Source organism: Arachis hypogaea, chromosome 19 (assembly GCF_003086295.3).
Source record: "Arachis hypogaea cultivar Tifrunner chromosome 19, arahy.Tifrunner.gnm2.J5K5, whole genome shotgun sequence".
In the NCBI taxonomy this organism is placed as follows: Eukaryota; Viridiplantae; Streptophyta; class Magnoliopsida; order Fabales; family Fabaceae; genus Arachis; species Arachis hypogaea.
This window is the reverse complement of record NC_092054.1, coordinates 87,456,300-87,474,493: the sequence shown is the minus strand read 5'-3', so window position 1 is coordinate 87,474,493 and position 18,194 is coordinate 87,456,300. Positions and strand designations below refer to the sequence as shown.

Sequence of the window (18,194 nt, the reverse complement as noted above, 5' to 3'; positions counted from 1 at the left end):
GATGCAAAAGGAGCCTGGGCAGAAGATCTTCTACAGGTCCTATGGGCATATCGAACAACGCCACATTCCACCACGAAGGAATCTCCCTTCCGATTAGCATACGGAATAGAGGCAATGATCCCAGTAGAGATTGAGGAAGGGTCGCCTAGAGTAGTTCACTACAATGAGGAAGCAAACTCCCAACTTCAGAGAGAAGAACTCGACTTGTTACCCGAAATCCAGGAAAGAGCTCGGATCAGGGAAGAAGCTCTAAAGCGCCGAATGGCTTCCAGATATAATCAAAAGGTAGTGTTGAGAAGTTTTGCAGAGGATGATCTCATCCTAATCCGAAATTATATCGGAACAACTCGACCAGGAGAAGAAAAGCTGGCAGCAAACTGGAAAGGACCTTACCGAGTTGTAGAAGTACTTGGAAAGGGCTACTACAGACTGTCTGAACTCGATGGACGAGAGCTTCCCAGGTCATGGCACGCCTGCAACCTAAGAAGGTACTACAGTTAGAAGAGATAAAAGATCTCATCATTGGATGCACTCTTTTTCCTGAAAAGGTTTTTTAATGAAGCACCAAGTTGAGACGCAGACAATCCCATATGTATATATTTGCACGTTTCCTTTAAATAAAATACATTTTAGATATTCTACAAAGATTTCAAGACGCATTAATCTGAAGCATTCATCGTTCGATTATAAAGCAACAGATCGGCAGAAAGTGAAAAACAATTTCACTGCACGATCACGATAAAGACAAACCGTCCGATAAAGGTGAAAACGCGATTCACCCAAAGGACGATCTAGAGATGACAACCACTTTCTACAAATCGGCAAAGATGAACACAGAATAATGTAAGAAGTTATCGAAAGTGATCTAAAAAAGAACATGATGAGGTCTTACGGATCGCTAAAATAATAACTTAAAGACTGGTCGAACGTTAAGATGTCGAACCAAGTCAACCCAAGTTATAAGTAAACCCTGGAAAGAGGTCTGGCCAACCCTATTAAAGAGGATTACTTTAACTTAGAAGGGCCCGACATAACAAAGTCAGCCCAAAACGAAAAGTTATCAAAGTAGTCCCTGAAAGAGATCTGACAAAGATCCAAGAAAGAGGACTACAAAAAATAACTTAAAGGAGACCGATATAACTAAGTCGGACTCCTACTACTGAAAAGTTATCAAAGTAGTCCCTAAAAAAGATCTGACAAAGATCCAAGAAAGTGGACTACAAAAAATAACTTAAAGGAAACCGATATAACTAAGTCAGACTCCTACTACTGAAAAGTTATCAAAGTAGTCCCTGAAAGAGATCTGACAAAGATCCAAGAAAGAGGACTACAAAAAATAACTTAAAGGAGACCGATATAACCAAGTCGGACTCCTACTACTGAAAAGTTATCAAAGTAGTCCCTGAAAGAGATCTGACAAAGATCCAAGAAAGAGGACTACAAAAAATAACTTAAAAGAGACCGATATAACCAAGTCAGACTCCTACTACTGAAAAGTTATCAAAGTAGTCCCTGAAAGAGATCTGACAAAGATCCAAGAAAGAGGACTACAAAAAATAACTTAAAGGACACCGATATAACCAAGTCGGACTCCTACTATCGAAAAAGCTATCAAAGTAATCCCTGAAAGAGACCTAACAAAGGTCCAAAAAAGAGTATTACCAAAATAACTTAGAAGGGGACCAACGCAAAGGAATCAGTCACAAATACAGAAAACCGAGAAACAAGTTGGATCTATATAATCACAGCCTCAAAGGATCCAAGATACAAGCAAATAAAGCAAAGTAATCCAAGGAGGCTGAGCAGCAAGATTTCGAACATCAATAGAAAAACAAAAAAGATGTCAAGTCAAACAACTACTTTTACTCTATAAAGTTATAAGGCCTGAAAGGCCACCAAAACCTACCACGAAGAGATAACAAGTTACTTTTTGTTCCTCATAAAAAGTTGATAGATAAGCAACTAGGAAGCGTCAGCAAATAAATAAAAAAGTTCTAAAAGAGCCCACAAGCCGGGCCAACTACACAAATTTTCAAGAAGAGATCAGCAAGCGTCAGGAGCCTTCTTGGCAGCATCAGGACAAGGAGAAGGAGGGCGAGTCTGGATCGGCACAGCATCCACAGTTCCATCCTCCCGATTCAGGATCTGGCAATCCAAGTCGGGCACAGCAGGAGGAACCGAAGAGATCGGCACTTTGGTAGAGGACACAGGGGGAGGAACAACATCATTAGCATCACCCTCATCATCAGGGAAAATCTTGCCATCCCTGACTATATTATCCAGGCTAAAAAAGGTGAGGTCGGCCTCGGGAGCAATGACCTGAACTTGCTCCCTCAAGTTCTCATAAGCAGCAGTCACGCTGCCAACGAGATGACTTTGGAGCTCAGCATAATCTTCCCAAACACTGTCAAGCTCCCCCTTCAGGCGCATCACCTCCCGATAAGATGAAAGGTAACTCTCCTTGTGCATCAGGACTACGTCCTCAGCCAACCTCAAAGAAGCCGCCAATGACTGAGAACTCGCCTCCTCATTCTTCAAGTCCTTCTCCAGCTTGGCTACCTTCGTCTCAAGCTCCTCCTTTAACCCCTTCATCTGATCAAACTCTTGTTTCGCCTCCTCCATAAACGCCTTAGTAGCGTGGAGAGAGAAATTCTGAGCAGTCTGATATATGGCAGCCGACATATATGCCATCTTCACATGATTTCGGGCCATAAACTCCAAGTGATGGAGGATGGACACATCGTCCATGGAGAGAGCACCGTAGGGACCGATTTGTTGATCCACAAAATCAATGGCATTATAATCGGGAGCATCGAGGTCAAAGGGCTCAGCAATCTTTTGTTTTTTATTGGGAGGAGCAACAGAAGGAGCAATAGAGGTGACGTGAGGATCTACCAAACGAACTCGGGGTGTAGGGATCACCTTCTTCACCTCGGCAGAACTCTGCACTGATGGCTTCTCACGCACTTGGGAGGATCCCTCCCCAGCCGCCTTGGCAGCAACATTTCTGGCAGCAGTCGCCCTCTGCGCCCTCTTAAAAGCTTTCATGGATTCACTATTCTTCATTGCCTCTGCAAATAAAACAGAGAATCAGTTACAAGTCGGACAAGTCGGAAAGACAGCTACAAGCAACATACACGGATAATAAAGAAAAACACAAAGATATCCAGTTCAGTTTGAAGAAGAGAAGGATTGGTTAGAAATTTCTTTGTGTCGAGATGAGGAGGTTGACCCCAGCGTTCTTCCAAGATAGTCACAAAGGCTCACTCAGCATCATCCAACATCTTCCACGAATACCTGGAGACCCTCACGTCTTTTTGCCATTCCAAGGGAAAAGCAGGTTCGTCATTTTCGTCCAGAAAAAAGGGCCGAGCTCCTTCAACAGCTCGGACCTTGAAAAAGTATTTTTTAAAATCACAGAACGACTCGTCAAACATGGAAAAAACCTTCTTTCCCTGGGTAGAACGAAAGGAGACCCAAGCCGACTTCTTTTTTACCACACCGGTCTTAGTCAAGACAAACAGATAGAAAAAGAGAGATTGAAAAGCAGGAATACCAAAACCATTGCACAGCAATTGGAAAATCTTAACAAAACCCCAGGAATTGGGGTGAAGTTGAGAAGGGGCAACATTACAAGACCATAACAGGTCGGTTTCAAATTTGGTAAAAGGAAGGGTGATACCCAGCTGACCAAAGAAAAAATCATAAGCATAGAAGAAAGGGCGACCATCAACAACCCGAGTTGAAAAGCAGACTCTCTCGTCAGAAGAGGGAGGGACAAGTTCATAGTTCTTCTCATCACCAGAATTACTACAGACACTATGAAACTGCCTAAGCTGAGCACGAAATTTAGAATCAACCAGCGAGACACACATGAGAACCATGGAGTCCACCTAATCGGCCATACTCGCGGGAACCTGGGAAAGCATCTCTACAACGTTATTTCGGGAAGACATGAGGTCAACTAAATCCTACAAAAAGAAAAGAAGAATGGATTACTTAAAAACATCTTGGACAGAGGGCAACACATCTCGACGAGCAGATAAACAAAAAGGGAAAACCCCAAGACTCAAGACAAGGGTCTTGGGGCATCCTTTGGAGGCAGTAAACAAAGCAAGGTCTTTAAGTTATTTCTACAACCCACATCCCGGCACTCATCAAAATAAAATCCAGGAAGAAAACAAAGGAAGCAAAAAATGCAAAAGGTCCACCCTCCTACAGTTTACCAGCGGAAAGCACTATTTCCACAGTTTATCAGAAATTCCAAAAAGGGTCAAGCGAAAAAACAGCAAAGGCGCAAATTTTTCGAAATCAAGCAAAAAATCATCAGCAAAGAGCAAGCATTAACATCGAACACGCCAAGTAGAAATCATCAAAGGTGCAAACTTTGTCAGAATCAAAAAGAAATCTCCAAACAAAGTGAGGAACAGATGCAGATTCTCTATCGATATCAGACAGGAAACAACCAGAAGCAACAACAAAACCCTAGAAAGCCTTGACGGAAATGCCAAGAGAATACGTAAAAGAAAGTCAGGAAAAACACATTACAGTGACAAGCAAATACAGGACCACGAAAAAGATTCAAACTTTCAAACATGCAAAATCAAAGCTTCACTGAAAAACTGAAGACGAAGCTATGAAAGAAGCAAGAAAGCTAGTACCAACCTGGAAAAAGTAGCAAGCTTCAGGGAAATTGAGGATGGAAGGCGAAATCTGGAATTACCCTCTCACGAGCAAAAAAGCACGAACAAAAGCAGTATCACAGAGAGAAACGCGAAACTACAAAACTCCAGGCGAAAACAGAAGCTTCAGAAAATCACCAAGCGACGACGCAAGAAAAGTTGAAATGTGGGTGAAAGGCAGAAAATGAATAAGTGCGAAGAAGTTACGAAAAGGGCGAAGGAGAGAAACCGTTTCTTGAACGCAAAATTCAAAAATAGAGAAGTTAGGGGAAACGGGGCAATTAAATGCCAATTAAATGCGGATATTAAAACTGCTTGCATTTCCAAAATAGTGCTAATACAAAAGCGCGCACTTATAGAGGAAAACGTTCTACATTCAAAAGCTGCTACAAAAAGGAATCGACAAGATGCTTGAGTTTGGCTTCGCTACAAGAAGGACCGAAGTCAAGGACTCGACCTCAACAAAGAAGACCGAGCTCAAGCAGGGACACTGTTCATACCCTGGGTCGAGATATCTGACCCGGGGTGATCGACGATAAAGCGACCGACCTCTTTAGGTCAAACGGACCAACTTCTTTACGAAGAACTCGGCCAAATCGACAGGAAAGCCCAAAAAGGGACCAATTCAAAGAATACGACCCTAATCCAAAGGTCGTTCAGGCCTACAGAGAGAAGGGCAGTTCCGTTGAAGATACGCTGACCTCAACCCAAAAGATAAAGATAAGATAAGATAACTAACTTATCTTATCCAAAGGTCACATCTCACCATTATAAATACACTGGAGCACCCAGGTATAACTCATACTCTGATTCTACATAACACCTATTTAATACCCATTATAAATACTCTTGTAGGTATCCCCACCCTCCGGTGACGAAGGATCAGCAATACAACCAGTCCAACAAGTCGGACACGACAGCTCCGGTCATCTCCTACCAGCCGGACACGTCGGTACCGATCCATACAAAGGATCTCAACCGAGATCGACCTCCAGTTTCAGGTAACCCTCGGAACAAAAGTGGAAAATAAGAATAAGGGAATTCATTGAGATCAGGAGATGTTGTCTCTTTGGATTAAATCCAGCTCATATCCTCTTCAATCATGCAACTCATTGACCTCTTGGCAATCATGATTGATTGAGCCCCAATCCCTTGGTGACTCAATCTCTCAGATCTTGATCAATAGCCAATTCCTTGGTCTAATTGCTCATGAAGAGAGATATGCTTGGTCCCTGATTATACCACACATCATCATAGGTCCAAGTAGAAGGAGGATTTTATGTCACCATATCCAAACACCAAAACCCAGATCCTACTCAAGTGTGAGAAGGAATTTCTAGCATGGTTTCATGTTTCCTTTTCCAAGGTTCCCATGAAACCCATTTTGTATTCAACCCCTTTTCCAAGGTGATTGAACACTAGCATGAAGAATAAAATTCCTTCTAGCAAATCAAAGAGAAGATAAAGAGAAAAAGAAATTTACTATCATTAATCCATCAAGCACAACAGAGCTCCCTCTCTCAATGAGAGAAAATTTATCTACTCATAGCTCAAGAAAAAGTAAAAGATGAAAAAATGAATCTAACTATGCTTCAACTAATAGCTCAACTGCTTAACCCCCTTTTTCAGTACTTTCAAGGAGTATTTATACTACTCCTAGCACTATCAAATAAAGAAAATACAAAAGTGAAAGTAAAATTACGTTTTGGAGGGAAAAGAAACTCAACAAATGTGATCTCACAGCTGGCGTGTGGTTGGTGCTTCAGTGGCGTGCCACGCCTCACTTTGAATCTGACTTGGCGTGCCACGCCCAATCCTTGATAAACCCCAATTTTGTGGTTTATCTTGTGCTTAATTTGGGTGGTTTTATCACCTTTTCCCACATTTATTTAATAAAATAGCATGGTTTTGTAATTCTCCCTTAAATTGTGCTTAAGTGTGAAAACATGCTTTTTAGGCCTTAAAATAGCTAAATTTAATTCACTTTAATTCCATTCGATGCCTTGATATATTTTTTGAGTGATTTCAGGTTCATAGGGCAAGTATTGGATGGAAGAAGTGAAGAGAAAAGCATGCAAAGTGGGAGAATTTATGAAGAAATGAAGGAACCGTAAAGTTGTCAAGCCTGACCTCTTTGCACTCAATCGACTATAACATGAGCTATAGAGGTCCAAATGAAGCGGTTCTAGTTGAGTTGGAAAGCTAACATCCGGAGCTTCGAAATGATATAAAATTTGCCATATGTTGTTTCGAGTTTAGGGGCGTGCACGTGCCATCTACGCGTGCAAGCCGATGCTGCTCATGGCCCACTAAAGATGAAATCGTCGGGGGCGATTTCTGAAGCACTTTGGGCCCAACCCAACTCATTTCTAATGTTATTTCATGCAAAATTCAAGCTTGGGCAGGGGGTGAGCAATTGTTTGGTAGTATAGCATCATGTAGGTTAGTTTCTAGAGAGAGAAGCTCCCTCTTCTCTCTAGAATTAGGTTAGGTTAGGTTAATCTCTTCTAGATCTAGGTTCAATCTCATGTTTTCATCTTATCTCCTTTATGAATTCTTGCTTCTACTCTTTCATTCTCATGATTTGTAGTGTTAATTTTCCTTTTATGCTCTCTTTTATCTTCATGGATGTTCTTGTTGGATTTAGATCCTTTTAATGCAATTTAATGTTTGATGTTCTTTTAGTGTTGATTTGAGTTGTGATCTTACTTTCCTTGCAATTGGTAGTTGCTAGATTTTACTATTTCTTGCAATTTATTATGCTTTCTATTTGTACCCACCAAGTGTTTGACAAAATGCTTGGTTGGGCTTTAGAGTAGACTTTGAGCATTCTTGGCTTAGAAAGAGAAATTAGGCAATCTTGAGTCATGAAAACCCAACCTATGTTGGTAATCTAGAATTGTTAGTTAATATCATTTTCAATGACTCTAATATTTTGCTAATCTGATTAGTAAGTTGATTAGGACTTTTGATTTGAGGTTAGCTAGTCTTGTTTGACTTTCTCTCATGGAAGATAACCTATATCTTCTTCTAATGTTGGAGATGACGAAATAAGATAAATTCTTGTTAAGTATTGTTATGATTAATGACTAGGATAGAAAGCCTATGATCTCAAACCTTACCATGAATGTCTTTCTTTATTAATTGCTTTCTTTAATTGCTCTCTTTACTTTTCTTGTCATTTATTTTATTGCTCCTTTTATCAACTAAACCCCTTGCTCCTTCATAGCCAATAATCATTCATTTCATTGCAATTCCTTGTGAGATGACCCGGAGTCTAAATACTTTGGTTAATTTTCATTGAGGTTTGTACATATGACAAAACCATATTTTAATTTTATGTGAAAGTTGTTTATTGGTTTAGAGTTATGCTTACAACGAAGTAATTCCTTTCTTTAAGAAGAAAATCTAGACCGACAACAATTTTTGCTATCAAATTAATGGCGCCATTGCCGGGGAATTACAATGGTGCTATGTTATTGGCAATTGTGAATATGTGAATATGTTTGTCTTTTGCTTATTTGTTAGCTTTTGTTAGGCTTAGGACTTGTTGCTTATTTTTGTAGCTTTTGTTTTTATTTGCTATTATGAATTCTCATCCCTTTGGCTATGAGTTTGGCTCAAATTATGTTGTAGGAAATGGGAGCTATAATGAGGATATGCATCAAAGATGGAACAATCAAAGGTGGGAGGAGCCTCAAAGGATTGATCACCCTTCTTGGCAACAACCACCTCCGGATTCTTATGGGTATAATTCCAATCCTTATGCATATCAATCTAATGGATGTCGTGACCCTTATTGTAATTGTCAACAACCACCACCACATGCCTATGAACCACCCCCTCAACATGACCTTGAACCACATTACTCACAAGCCCCCTACCACCAAATACCTCATTATGACCCTAATTCTTATCCATCATACCAACCACCTTATGAACCATATGAACCACACATAGAACCACCACCATTCTAACACAATTACTCTCAAGAACTACCTCAATATACACCACCTCCATACCCTTATCAAAATGAACCAACTTCCAATTATGAAACTTCTTTCCCAAACAATGAACCTTCTTCTTCCACACCACCTCCAATGGATGATTCTCTTCAAGAATGTGTTAGTTCTTATATTCAAAGGCAAGAAGAGAACCAAAAGGAATTCAAGGAGTTAGAAGCCAAGATAGCTACCATAGCAGAAGCCGTTCGCAATATGGTCTCCTCCCGCCTAAGCCTATGTGATCAAGGAACTCCCATTGTTGAATATGGAGAAGCAATCAAAGAGCATAGTGAGGGAGTGAGTTTAGAGCTTCAAGGTGTAGAAGAGGGGTTGAAACAAGGATTGTCACAAGGGGAGGAAGTTAAAGTAATTGAGCCGGAAGAAGTGGTTGAAGTCTTAGGAGATGTTGGAAGTCCATGGGAATGTGAAGTCATAGAGCCCTCTTCCAAGAAGCTTGACATTGATGTTGAGGAGGGTGTACAACCTCCAAGACATATCATGGGTGAAGATTTTGAAGAGGTTGACCAAGAGATGGATTCAATCATTGAGGAATTCTTATGTACAATTGAATCCTTTCCCATTGGGCTTGAAATTGAGGTTAAAGAAGAAGATGCACAACCTCTCATGCCCTTGGTGAGCAATGAAGAAGAGATTGAATTGGAAGAAAGCCACCAAGAGGAAGAGGTTGAAGTTGAGGAAAGTTGTAAAGAGGTGGAGATAGTCAAAGAAGAGCACAAGGGAGTGGAACTTGCAAGACCATTGGAGACATCCCTTCCTAAGTCACCATCCAACACAACATTCAAGTGGTTAAAATTTCTATCCCTAAGCTTCACTTTCTCACTTGAATATGGTTTGATTGAAAATGATGGTCAACTCAGAGCTCTTTGTGGAGTTAAGAGTAGGAGAGAGTTGTGTAGTGGTTGGAAACATCACTCTAGGTTCATGATGGTTGCATGCTCAAAGTTGAATAGCAATGGTTGGTGTAGAACCAAATTGAATGGGTCTAGGAGGATGTTTGGATGCTTAATTGAGAATTCTAAGGTCATTCCACCCAATTGGAATCATGATGATCAATTTGAAGATGGGTGTCAAAACAAAGTGTGGGATCCTGGATCGCACAAGGAGAATCAAATTTGGGAACCCATGGCTTGTGTGGAGCTCCATCAAGGCTTGGAGTTATCATCTTTGAAGACTAAAGCTTATTGGAGATTCAAGCATTGGTGGATGTTCAAGGATAGCTTCAAGCACAAGCCACCTTAAGAGGAGCTCCCTATAAGTCCAACTTAAGGACAATAAACGAAAGTGCTGGGTGGGAGACACCCCACCATGGTAAACTCTTTTCATTTTTCTCTCTTTTGTACATATTAATAGAGTTAGTTTAATTCCATCTTTTGTTTTGTTTGTTGAGTTTATTTGGTAGTTTGATATGATAAATTAGGTTTTAGGGTGCTTTGGTAGCTGTTCGGAGGTTTGGAAAGCCTGGTTTGGTGCAAGAACTTGGAAAAATTTTGAAAAATAGAGCACCAACCTGCGCGTGCGCGCACCTGGCGCGTATGCGCGCCTCAAGCATTTTCGATCATCCACACAGACGTGCCATGTACGCGTACGCGTGGATGCAAAAATTCCACCCCCAGCCAAAAAAACCAGAGAGTTATGTCCAGTTTGTGCCTATTCTGTGCCTGTGACGCACGTGCAAGCATACTTGGCGCGTCTGTGCCGGTCGCAATTCAATCAGGCACGCGTCCGCGCACGGTGCGCGTCCGTGTCGCTTGTCCTTCGTCCAAAATGTGCATCGACGTGTAGGCGTGCATGGCGCATCTGCGCCGGTATAAAAAAATTGTGTTCTTATTTTAATAATGGTGTTGAATGCTCTTACTCAATTGTTGAGAATTTCTTGGTTAATCTTGGTGCTTCTAGACTTGTTTGATATTGATGGGTAATGAAATTTCTAATTCAATGCTTAACCTTTGATGATCCTTGTACCCTTTGTGCATTGATATGAGAGTACATGTCTTTAATGACCCACTCTTTCTTGTTTGAACTTGATGCTCGACATGCTCTTCATGATATTCACCCATGCTTTGACTTTTCTCTTGCATCAAGTATCAGTTGATATGCCCTTTGCCTATATTGCTCTCTCACTTACATGCGTAGCTAACATGTAGTGAGAACCTTACTCTTGTTTGGCATTAGCCCCCGCCTATGCTAATTACTTTCATATCTTTGTTGTAGGCTTAATTTTCTTTCTTTTTCTCTCCTTTGAGGTTGGCCACCAAGAAGGAAAGGAATGGAAAAGCTTCTAATGGGGCAACAAACAAGTTCATCCACACAACCCTTTGAAGAAACTCATCAATTGTGGCAACCCATCCACATTGCTCTTCTTTGCATGCACCGAAGACGGTGCAAATTTCTAAGTGTGGGGAGGTCGTCCGACCGATTTCCGTGGGTAACAACTTCCTTTTTCAACACCAATTTTTTAATTTTTATCTTTGTTAGTTATTTGTTGCATTGCATGTTAGTTATAATTTGTACATATTTTTACCATTTTCTTTTTATGTTGGGACTACTTGGTTAGGGTGATGATTTCTTTTCCAAGAAACTGTTTTTAGGGCACCCTACCAATTTGAAAAAAAATATTTGTGTTGAACTTGCTTGAAGAATTTATTTTGGAACATGGTTTTTGAGTTAAGAACACAAGCATGTGAGATTTGAGCCTAATTGTGTGGTTACATTATATAACCACTTATTTTCCATTCTTGTGTGCATTATTCTCTTTCTATGATTGTGATATTTGATTTGTTTGATTCTTTATGTCCATTGTTCCATGTATACATGCATTTATATGATTGAGGCCATCATTTCATTTAGCTCACTTACCCAAATAGCCTACCTTTCATCAACCATTGTTAGCCAATTTTGAGCCTATTTAATCCCTTTTGTTCTTAATGTTAGCATATCACTACCCATAAGCGAAAAATAATAAATGTCCTTAATTTGGATCTTTGATTAGCTTAGGCTAGTGAGAGTGTGTATCATTTGGGTATGTGAAACTTGGGACATTGGTTGAGAGAAAAAATGTGTTTTTGTAATTTGTTGAAGATTTTTGGGAATTGGATACATATTCATGCACTATATGTAAAACCATATGCATTGATATGTTTGTATATACTTTAAAAAAATGAATGATAAAGAAAAAGAAAAAGAACATATATGTGTTTAGTGAGAGCTTAGGCTAATCAAAGATACAAATTTCAAGCTCACTTGACCATATGCACCCTTACCTTTACCATAGCCCCATTACAACCTATGAATAAGTCCTCATGATGAATGTATCCATGCATTGAATAATTGTTGATTGTTAGATGAAAAACAAATCTTGGAAAGCATGAGTAGAAAAGAATTGAGTGAATCGACCCTATACACTTGAGCGACTAGAGCGGATACACTTCCGGTAAAGGTTCGATGCTCAATTTCTTGTTCCCGGCTTTCATGAGCGTTCTTCTTGCAAGTCTATTTGAACTTCATTTTGATATTTGAATTGGTAGAGTTTGTGAGTCGTCATATGACCTTTGCCCTACTTGCTTATATATGTTCTTGGAGATTGATTTACTTTTAACCAAGTAGATAGAATCATATTGCATTTAGTTGCATGGATATAGATAGGTTTATATAGTTTCTTTGCATTGAATAAATGTTCATACCCTTTTTCTTGTCCTTCTTTATTCTTAGCATGAGGACATGCTTAGTTTAAGTGTGGGGAGATTTGATAAACCCCAATTTTGTGGTTTATATTGTGCTTAATTTGGGTGGTTTTATCATCTTTTTCCACATTTATTCAATGGAATAGCATGGTTTTGTAATTCTCCCTTAAATTGTGCTTAAGTGTGAAAACATGCTTTTTAGGCCTTAAAATAGCTAAATTTAATTCACTTTAATTCCATTCGATGCCTTGATATATTTGTTGAGTGATTTCAGGTTCATAAGGCAAGTATTGGATGGAAGAAGTGAGGAGAAAAGCATGCAAAGTGGGATAACTTATGAAAAAATGAAGGAACCGTAAAGCTGTCAAGCCTGACCTCTTCGCACTCAATTGACCATAACTTGAGCTACAGAGGTCCAAATGAGGCGGTTCCAGTTGTGTTGGAAAGCTAACATCCCGGGCTTCGAAATGATATAAATTTGCCATATGTTGCTTCGCGTTTAGGGGCACGCACGCGTGCTTCTCGTGGCCCACTAAAGATGAAATCGCTGGGTGCAATTTCTGAAGCACTTTGGGCCCAGCCCAACTCATTTCTAATGCTATTTCATGCAGAATTCAAGCTTGGACAAGAGGGGAAGCAATTGTTTGGTAATATAGCATCATGTAGGTTAGTTTCTAGAGAGAGAAGCTCCCTCTTCTCTCTAGAATTAGGTTAGGTTAGGTTAATCTCTTATAGATCTAGGTTCAATCTCATGTTTTCATCTTATCTCCTTTATGAATTCTTGCTTCTACTCTTTCATTCTCATGATTTGTAGTGTTAATTTTCCTTTTATGCTCTCTTTTATGTTCATGGATGTTCTTGTTGGATTTAGATCCCTTTTAATGCAATTTAATGTTTGATGTTCTTTTAGTGTTGATTTGAGTTGTGATCTTACTTTTCTTGCAATTGGTAGTTGCTAGATTTTACTATTTCTTGCAATTTATTATGCTTTCCATTTGTACCCACCAAGTGTTTGACAAAATGCTTGGTTGGGCTTTAGAGTAGACTTTGAGCATTCTTGGCTTAGAAAGAGTAATTAGGCAATCTTGAGTCATGAAAACCCAACCTATGTTGGTGATCCAGAATTGTTAGTTAATATCATTTTCAATGACTCTAATCTTTTGCTAATCCGATTAGTAAGTTGATTATTAGGACTTTTGATTTGAGGTTAACTAGTCTTGTTTGACTTTCTCTCATGGAAGATAACCTATATCTTCCTCTAATGTTGGAGATGACGAAATAAGATAAATCCTTGTTAAGTATTGTTATGATTAATGACTAGGATAGAAAGCCTATGATCTCAAACCTTGCCATGAATGTCTCTCTTTATTAATTTCTTTCTTTAATTGCTCTCTTTACTTTTCTTGTCATTTATTTTATTGCCTCTTTTATCAACTAATGAGCGGATAATTTATACGCTTTTTGGCATTATTTTTAGTATGTTTTTAGTATATTTTAGTTAGTTTTTATTATGTTTTTATTACTTTTTAAATAAAAATCACTCTTCTGGACTATACTATGAGTTTGTGTGTTTTTCTGTGATTTCAGGTTTTTTCTGGCTGAAATTGAGGGACCTGAGCAAAAATCTGATTCAGAGGCTGAAAAAGGACTGCAGATACTGTTGGATCCTGACCTTCCTGCACTCAAAGTGGAATTTCTGGATCTATAGAAGCCCAATTGGCGCTCTATTAATTGCGTTGGAAAGTAGACATCCTGGGCTTTCTAGCAATATATAATAGTCCATACTTTGCCTGATATTTGATGGCCCAAACAGGTGTTCCAAGTCAGCTCAAGAATTCTGGCGTTTAACTCCAAAACTGGCACAAAAGCTAGAGTTAAACGCCCAAACTGGCACAAAAGCTGGCGTTTAACTCCAAGAAAAGTCTCTACACATGAAAGCTTCAATGCTCACCCCAAGCACACACCAAGTGGGCCCGGAAGAAGATTTATGCATTAATTACTCATTTCTATAACCCTAGGCTACTAGTTCTCTATAAATAGGACCTTTTGATATTGTATTTTCAAATCTTTGGACGTTTAGTCCCTAGACCTTGGAGGCTGGCCATTCGGCCATGCTTGCACTATTATCACTTTTGTATTTTCAACGATGGAGTTTCTACACACCATAGATTAAGGTGTGGAGCTCTGCTGTTCTTCATGAATTAATACAAAGTACTATTGTTTTTCTATTCAACTCAAGTCTATTTCTTCTCCAAGATATTCATTCGCACCCAAGAACATGATAAATGTGATGATTATGTGACACTCATCACCATTCTCACCTATGAACGCGTGACTGACAACCACTTCCGTTTTACATGCAAACAAGCTTGAATGTGTATCTCTTGGGTTTCTAATCTAAGATTAGAACCTTCATGGTATAGGCTAGAATTATTGGCGGTCATTCTTGAGATCCGGAAAGTCTAAACCTTGTCTGTGATATTCCGAGTAGGATCTGGGAATGGATGACTGTGACGAGCTTCAAACTCGTGATTGTTGGCCGTGTGACAGACGCAAAAAGATCAATGGATCCTATTCCAATATGATCGAGAACCGACAGATGATTAGCCGTGCGGTGACAGCCTGTGTAGAACATTTTCACTGAGAGGACGGGAAGTAGCCATTGACAACGGTGATGCCCAACATAAAACTTGCCATCGAAAGGAGTATGAATGATTGGAAGAAGGCAATAGGAAAGCAGAGGTTCAGGAGGAACAAAGCATCTTCATACGCTTATCTGAAATTCCAACCAAAGAATTACATAAGTATCTCTATCTTTATTTTATGTTTTATTTATCTTTTAATTATCAATTCTTCATCACCATCTGAATTCGCCTGACTGAGATTTACAAGGTGACCATAGCTTGCTTCAAGCCGACAGTCTCCGTGGGATCGACCCTTACTCACGTAAGGTTTATTACTTGGAAGACCCAGTGCACTTGCTGGTTAGTTATGCGGAATTGTGACAAAGTGTGATTCATGTTTAAGAGCACCAAGTCCTTTGGCGCCATTGTTGATGATCACAATTTCGTGCACCAAGTTTTTGGCGCCGTTGCCGGGGATTGTTTGAGTTTGGACAACTGACGGTTCATCTTGTTGCTTAGATTAGGTACTTTTATTTTTATTTTTAAGAATGAATTCTAGAGTTTCAAAGTGATGTTCTTATCATCAGAAAAGCTGATTGATTTTCAGCAATTTAGCTGCTGAATGTAATGTCCTGCTGAAGCTTGGCTAGCCATGTCTAATTTTTTTAGACTGAAGCTTTAGACTAACATTGCATGATTCTTGGAATTCTTATTAAAAGTTTTGAATCTCTTTATTCTCTTTTCCATATGATTTTTGAAAAATCACAAAAAAATTTATAAAATCATAAAAATCAAAAATATTTTATGTATCTTAGTGTCAATTTTTAAGATTGGTGTCTTGCATGCATTGTTTATTTGATCTTAGTTGCATTTTTTATTGTTTCTCATCATTAAAAATTCAAAAATATTTTCAAAACTATGTCTTTTCAAGTCAATAATACAGAGAATTGAAGATTCAGAACATTCAGCAGAGGAATCAAACAGAAAAAGCTGGGCGTTCAAAACGCCCAGTGAAGAAGGAAAACTGGCGTTTAAATGCCAACTAGGGTACCTGGCTGGGCGTTTAACGCCCAAAAGGGTAGCATTTTGGGTGTTAAACGCCAGAATGGATACCATTCTAGGCGTTTAATGCTAGAAAGACACTAGAGGGAAGATTTTGTTTTTAATTCAAATCTTTTTCAAATTTTCATAACTTTTCAAAATCAAATCTTTTTCAAATCATATCTTTTCAATCATATTCTTTCAAAATCAATTTCTTTCCATTTGTTTATTATTATAATTTTCGAAAATCCTTGCTATAATTAATGATTTACTTCAAATTTTTCATGTTGTTACTTGCCTATTAAGAAAGGATCAAATTTTAAATTTTAGAATCATATCTTTTAATTTCTTGTTAGTCAAGTAATCAACTTTAATTTTAAAACTTTCTTTTTTTAAAAAAATTGATTTTCAATCATATCTTTTCAATCACATCTTTTTCAAAATTAATTTTTGAATCATATCTTTTTAATTTCTAATTTCAAAATCTTTTTCAAAAATCACTTTATTTCTTTCCCAATCTTAGTTTTCGAAAATCATCAATCAAATTTTCAAAAATTTCTTTTAATTATTTCAAAATCTTTTAATTAATTTTTGAAAATTCTTCCCCTCTTCTCACATCCTTCTATTTAAGGGACTAACACTCCTCCTCAAGGTGCAATTCGAACTCTATCCCTCTTGATAAGTTTGAATTCTCCTCTCTCTACCTCCTCCTTCTATTCTTCTTTTCCTCTGACACCTCAAGGAATCTCTATACTATGACGTAGAGGATTCCCTACTTTTTTGTTCTCTTCTCTTTCATATGAGCAGGGGCAAAGATAAGGCATACTTGTTCAAGCTGATCCTGAACCTGAAAGGACCTTGAAGAGAAAGCTAAGAGAAGCTAAAGCATAATTCTCTCTAGAGGGCCTAACAGAGCTTTTCAAGGAAGAAGAAACCATGGCAGCTGAAAACAACAATGCCAACAATGCAAAGAAGGTGCTTGGTGACTTTACTGCACCTACTTCCAACTTCTATGGGAGAAGCATCTCAATCCCTACCATTGGAGCAAACAACTTTGAGCTTAAGCCTCAATTAGTTTCTCTAATGCAACAGAATTGCAAGTTTTATGGACTTTCATTGGAAGATCCTCATCAGTTCTTAGCTGAATTCTTGCAAATCTGTGACACTGTCAAGACCAATGGGGTTGACCCTGAAGTCTACAGACTTATGCTCTTTCCTTTTGCTGTAAGAGACAGAGCTAGGACATGGTTGGATTCACAACCTAAAGAAAGCCTGAACTCTTGGGAAAAGCTAGTCAATGCCTTCTTGGCAAAGTTCTTTCCACCTTAAAAATTGAGCAAACTTAGAGTGGAAGTCCAAACCTTCAGACAGAAGGAAGGTGAATCCCTCTATGAAGCTTGGGAAAGATACAAGCAATTGATCAGAAGGTGTCCTTCTGACATGCTTTCTGAATGGAGCATCATAGGTATCTTCTATGATGGTCTGTCTGAACTATCCAAGATGTCATTGGATAGCTCTGCTGGGGGATCTCTTCATCTGAAGAAGACGTCTGTAGAAGCTCAGGAACTCATTGAAATGGTTGCAAATAACCAATTCATGTACACTTCTGAAAGGAATCCTGTGAATAGTGGGACGACTCAGAAGAAAGGAGTTCTTGAGATTGATACTCTGAATGCCATACTGGCTCAGAATAAAATATTGACTCAGCAAGTCAATATGATTTCTCAGAGTCTATCTGGAATGCAAGCAGCAAGAGGCAGTACTAAGGAAGCTTCATGAGAAATCCTATGGAAACACCTATGATCCTTCATGGAGAAATCATCCAAATCTCTCGTGGAAGGATTAACAGAGACCTCAACAAGGTTTCAACAACAGTAATAGTGGAAGAAATAGGTTTAGCAAAGGCAAACCTTTTCCACCATCTTCTCAGCAACAGACAGAGAATTCTAAGCAAAGCCACTCTGACTTAGCAACCATTGTCTCTGATCTAATCAAAACCACTCAAAATTTCATGACTGAAACAAGGTCCTCCATTAGAAATTTGGAGGCATAAGTGGGTCAGCTGAGTAAAAAAATTACTGAACTCCCTCCTAGTACTCTCCCAAGCAATACAGAAGAGAATCCAAAGAGAGAGTGCAAGGC

At 38.9% G+C, this 18,194-nt stretch overlaps 1 non-coding gene across 1 annotated transcript; it reads right to left on the bottom strand.

Annotated features, from left to right (window-relative positions):
- Positions 1-17,390: 17,390 nt before the first annotated feature.
- On the bottom strand, positions 17,391-17,498 carry LOC112781296 (small nucleolar RNA R71). The gene has a single exon (XR_003192080.1). It is a non-coding gene; the product is annotated as a small nucleolar RNA R71 (small nucleolar RNA).
- Between the last annotated feature and the right edge of the window lie 696 nt (positions 17,499-18,194).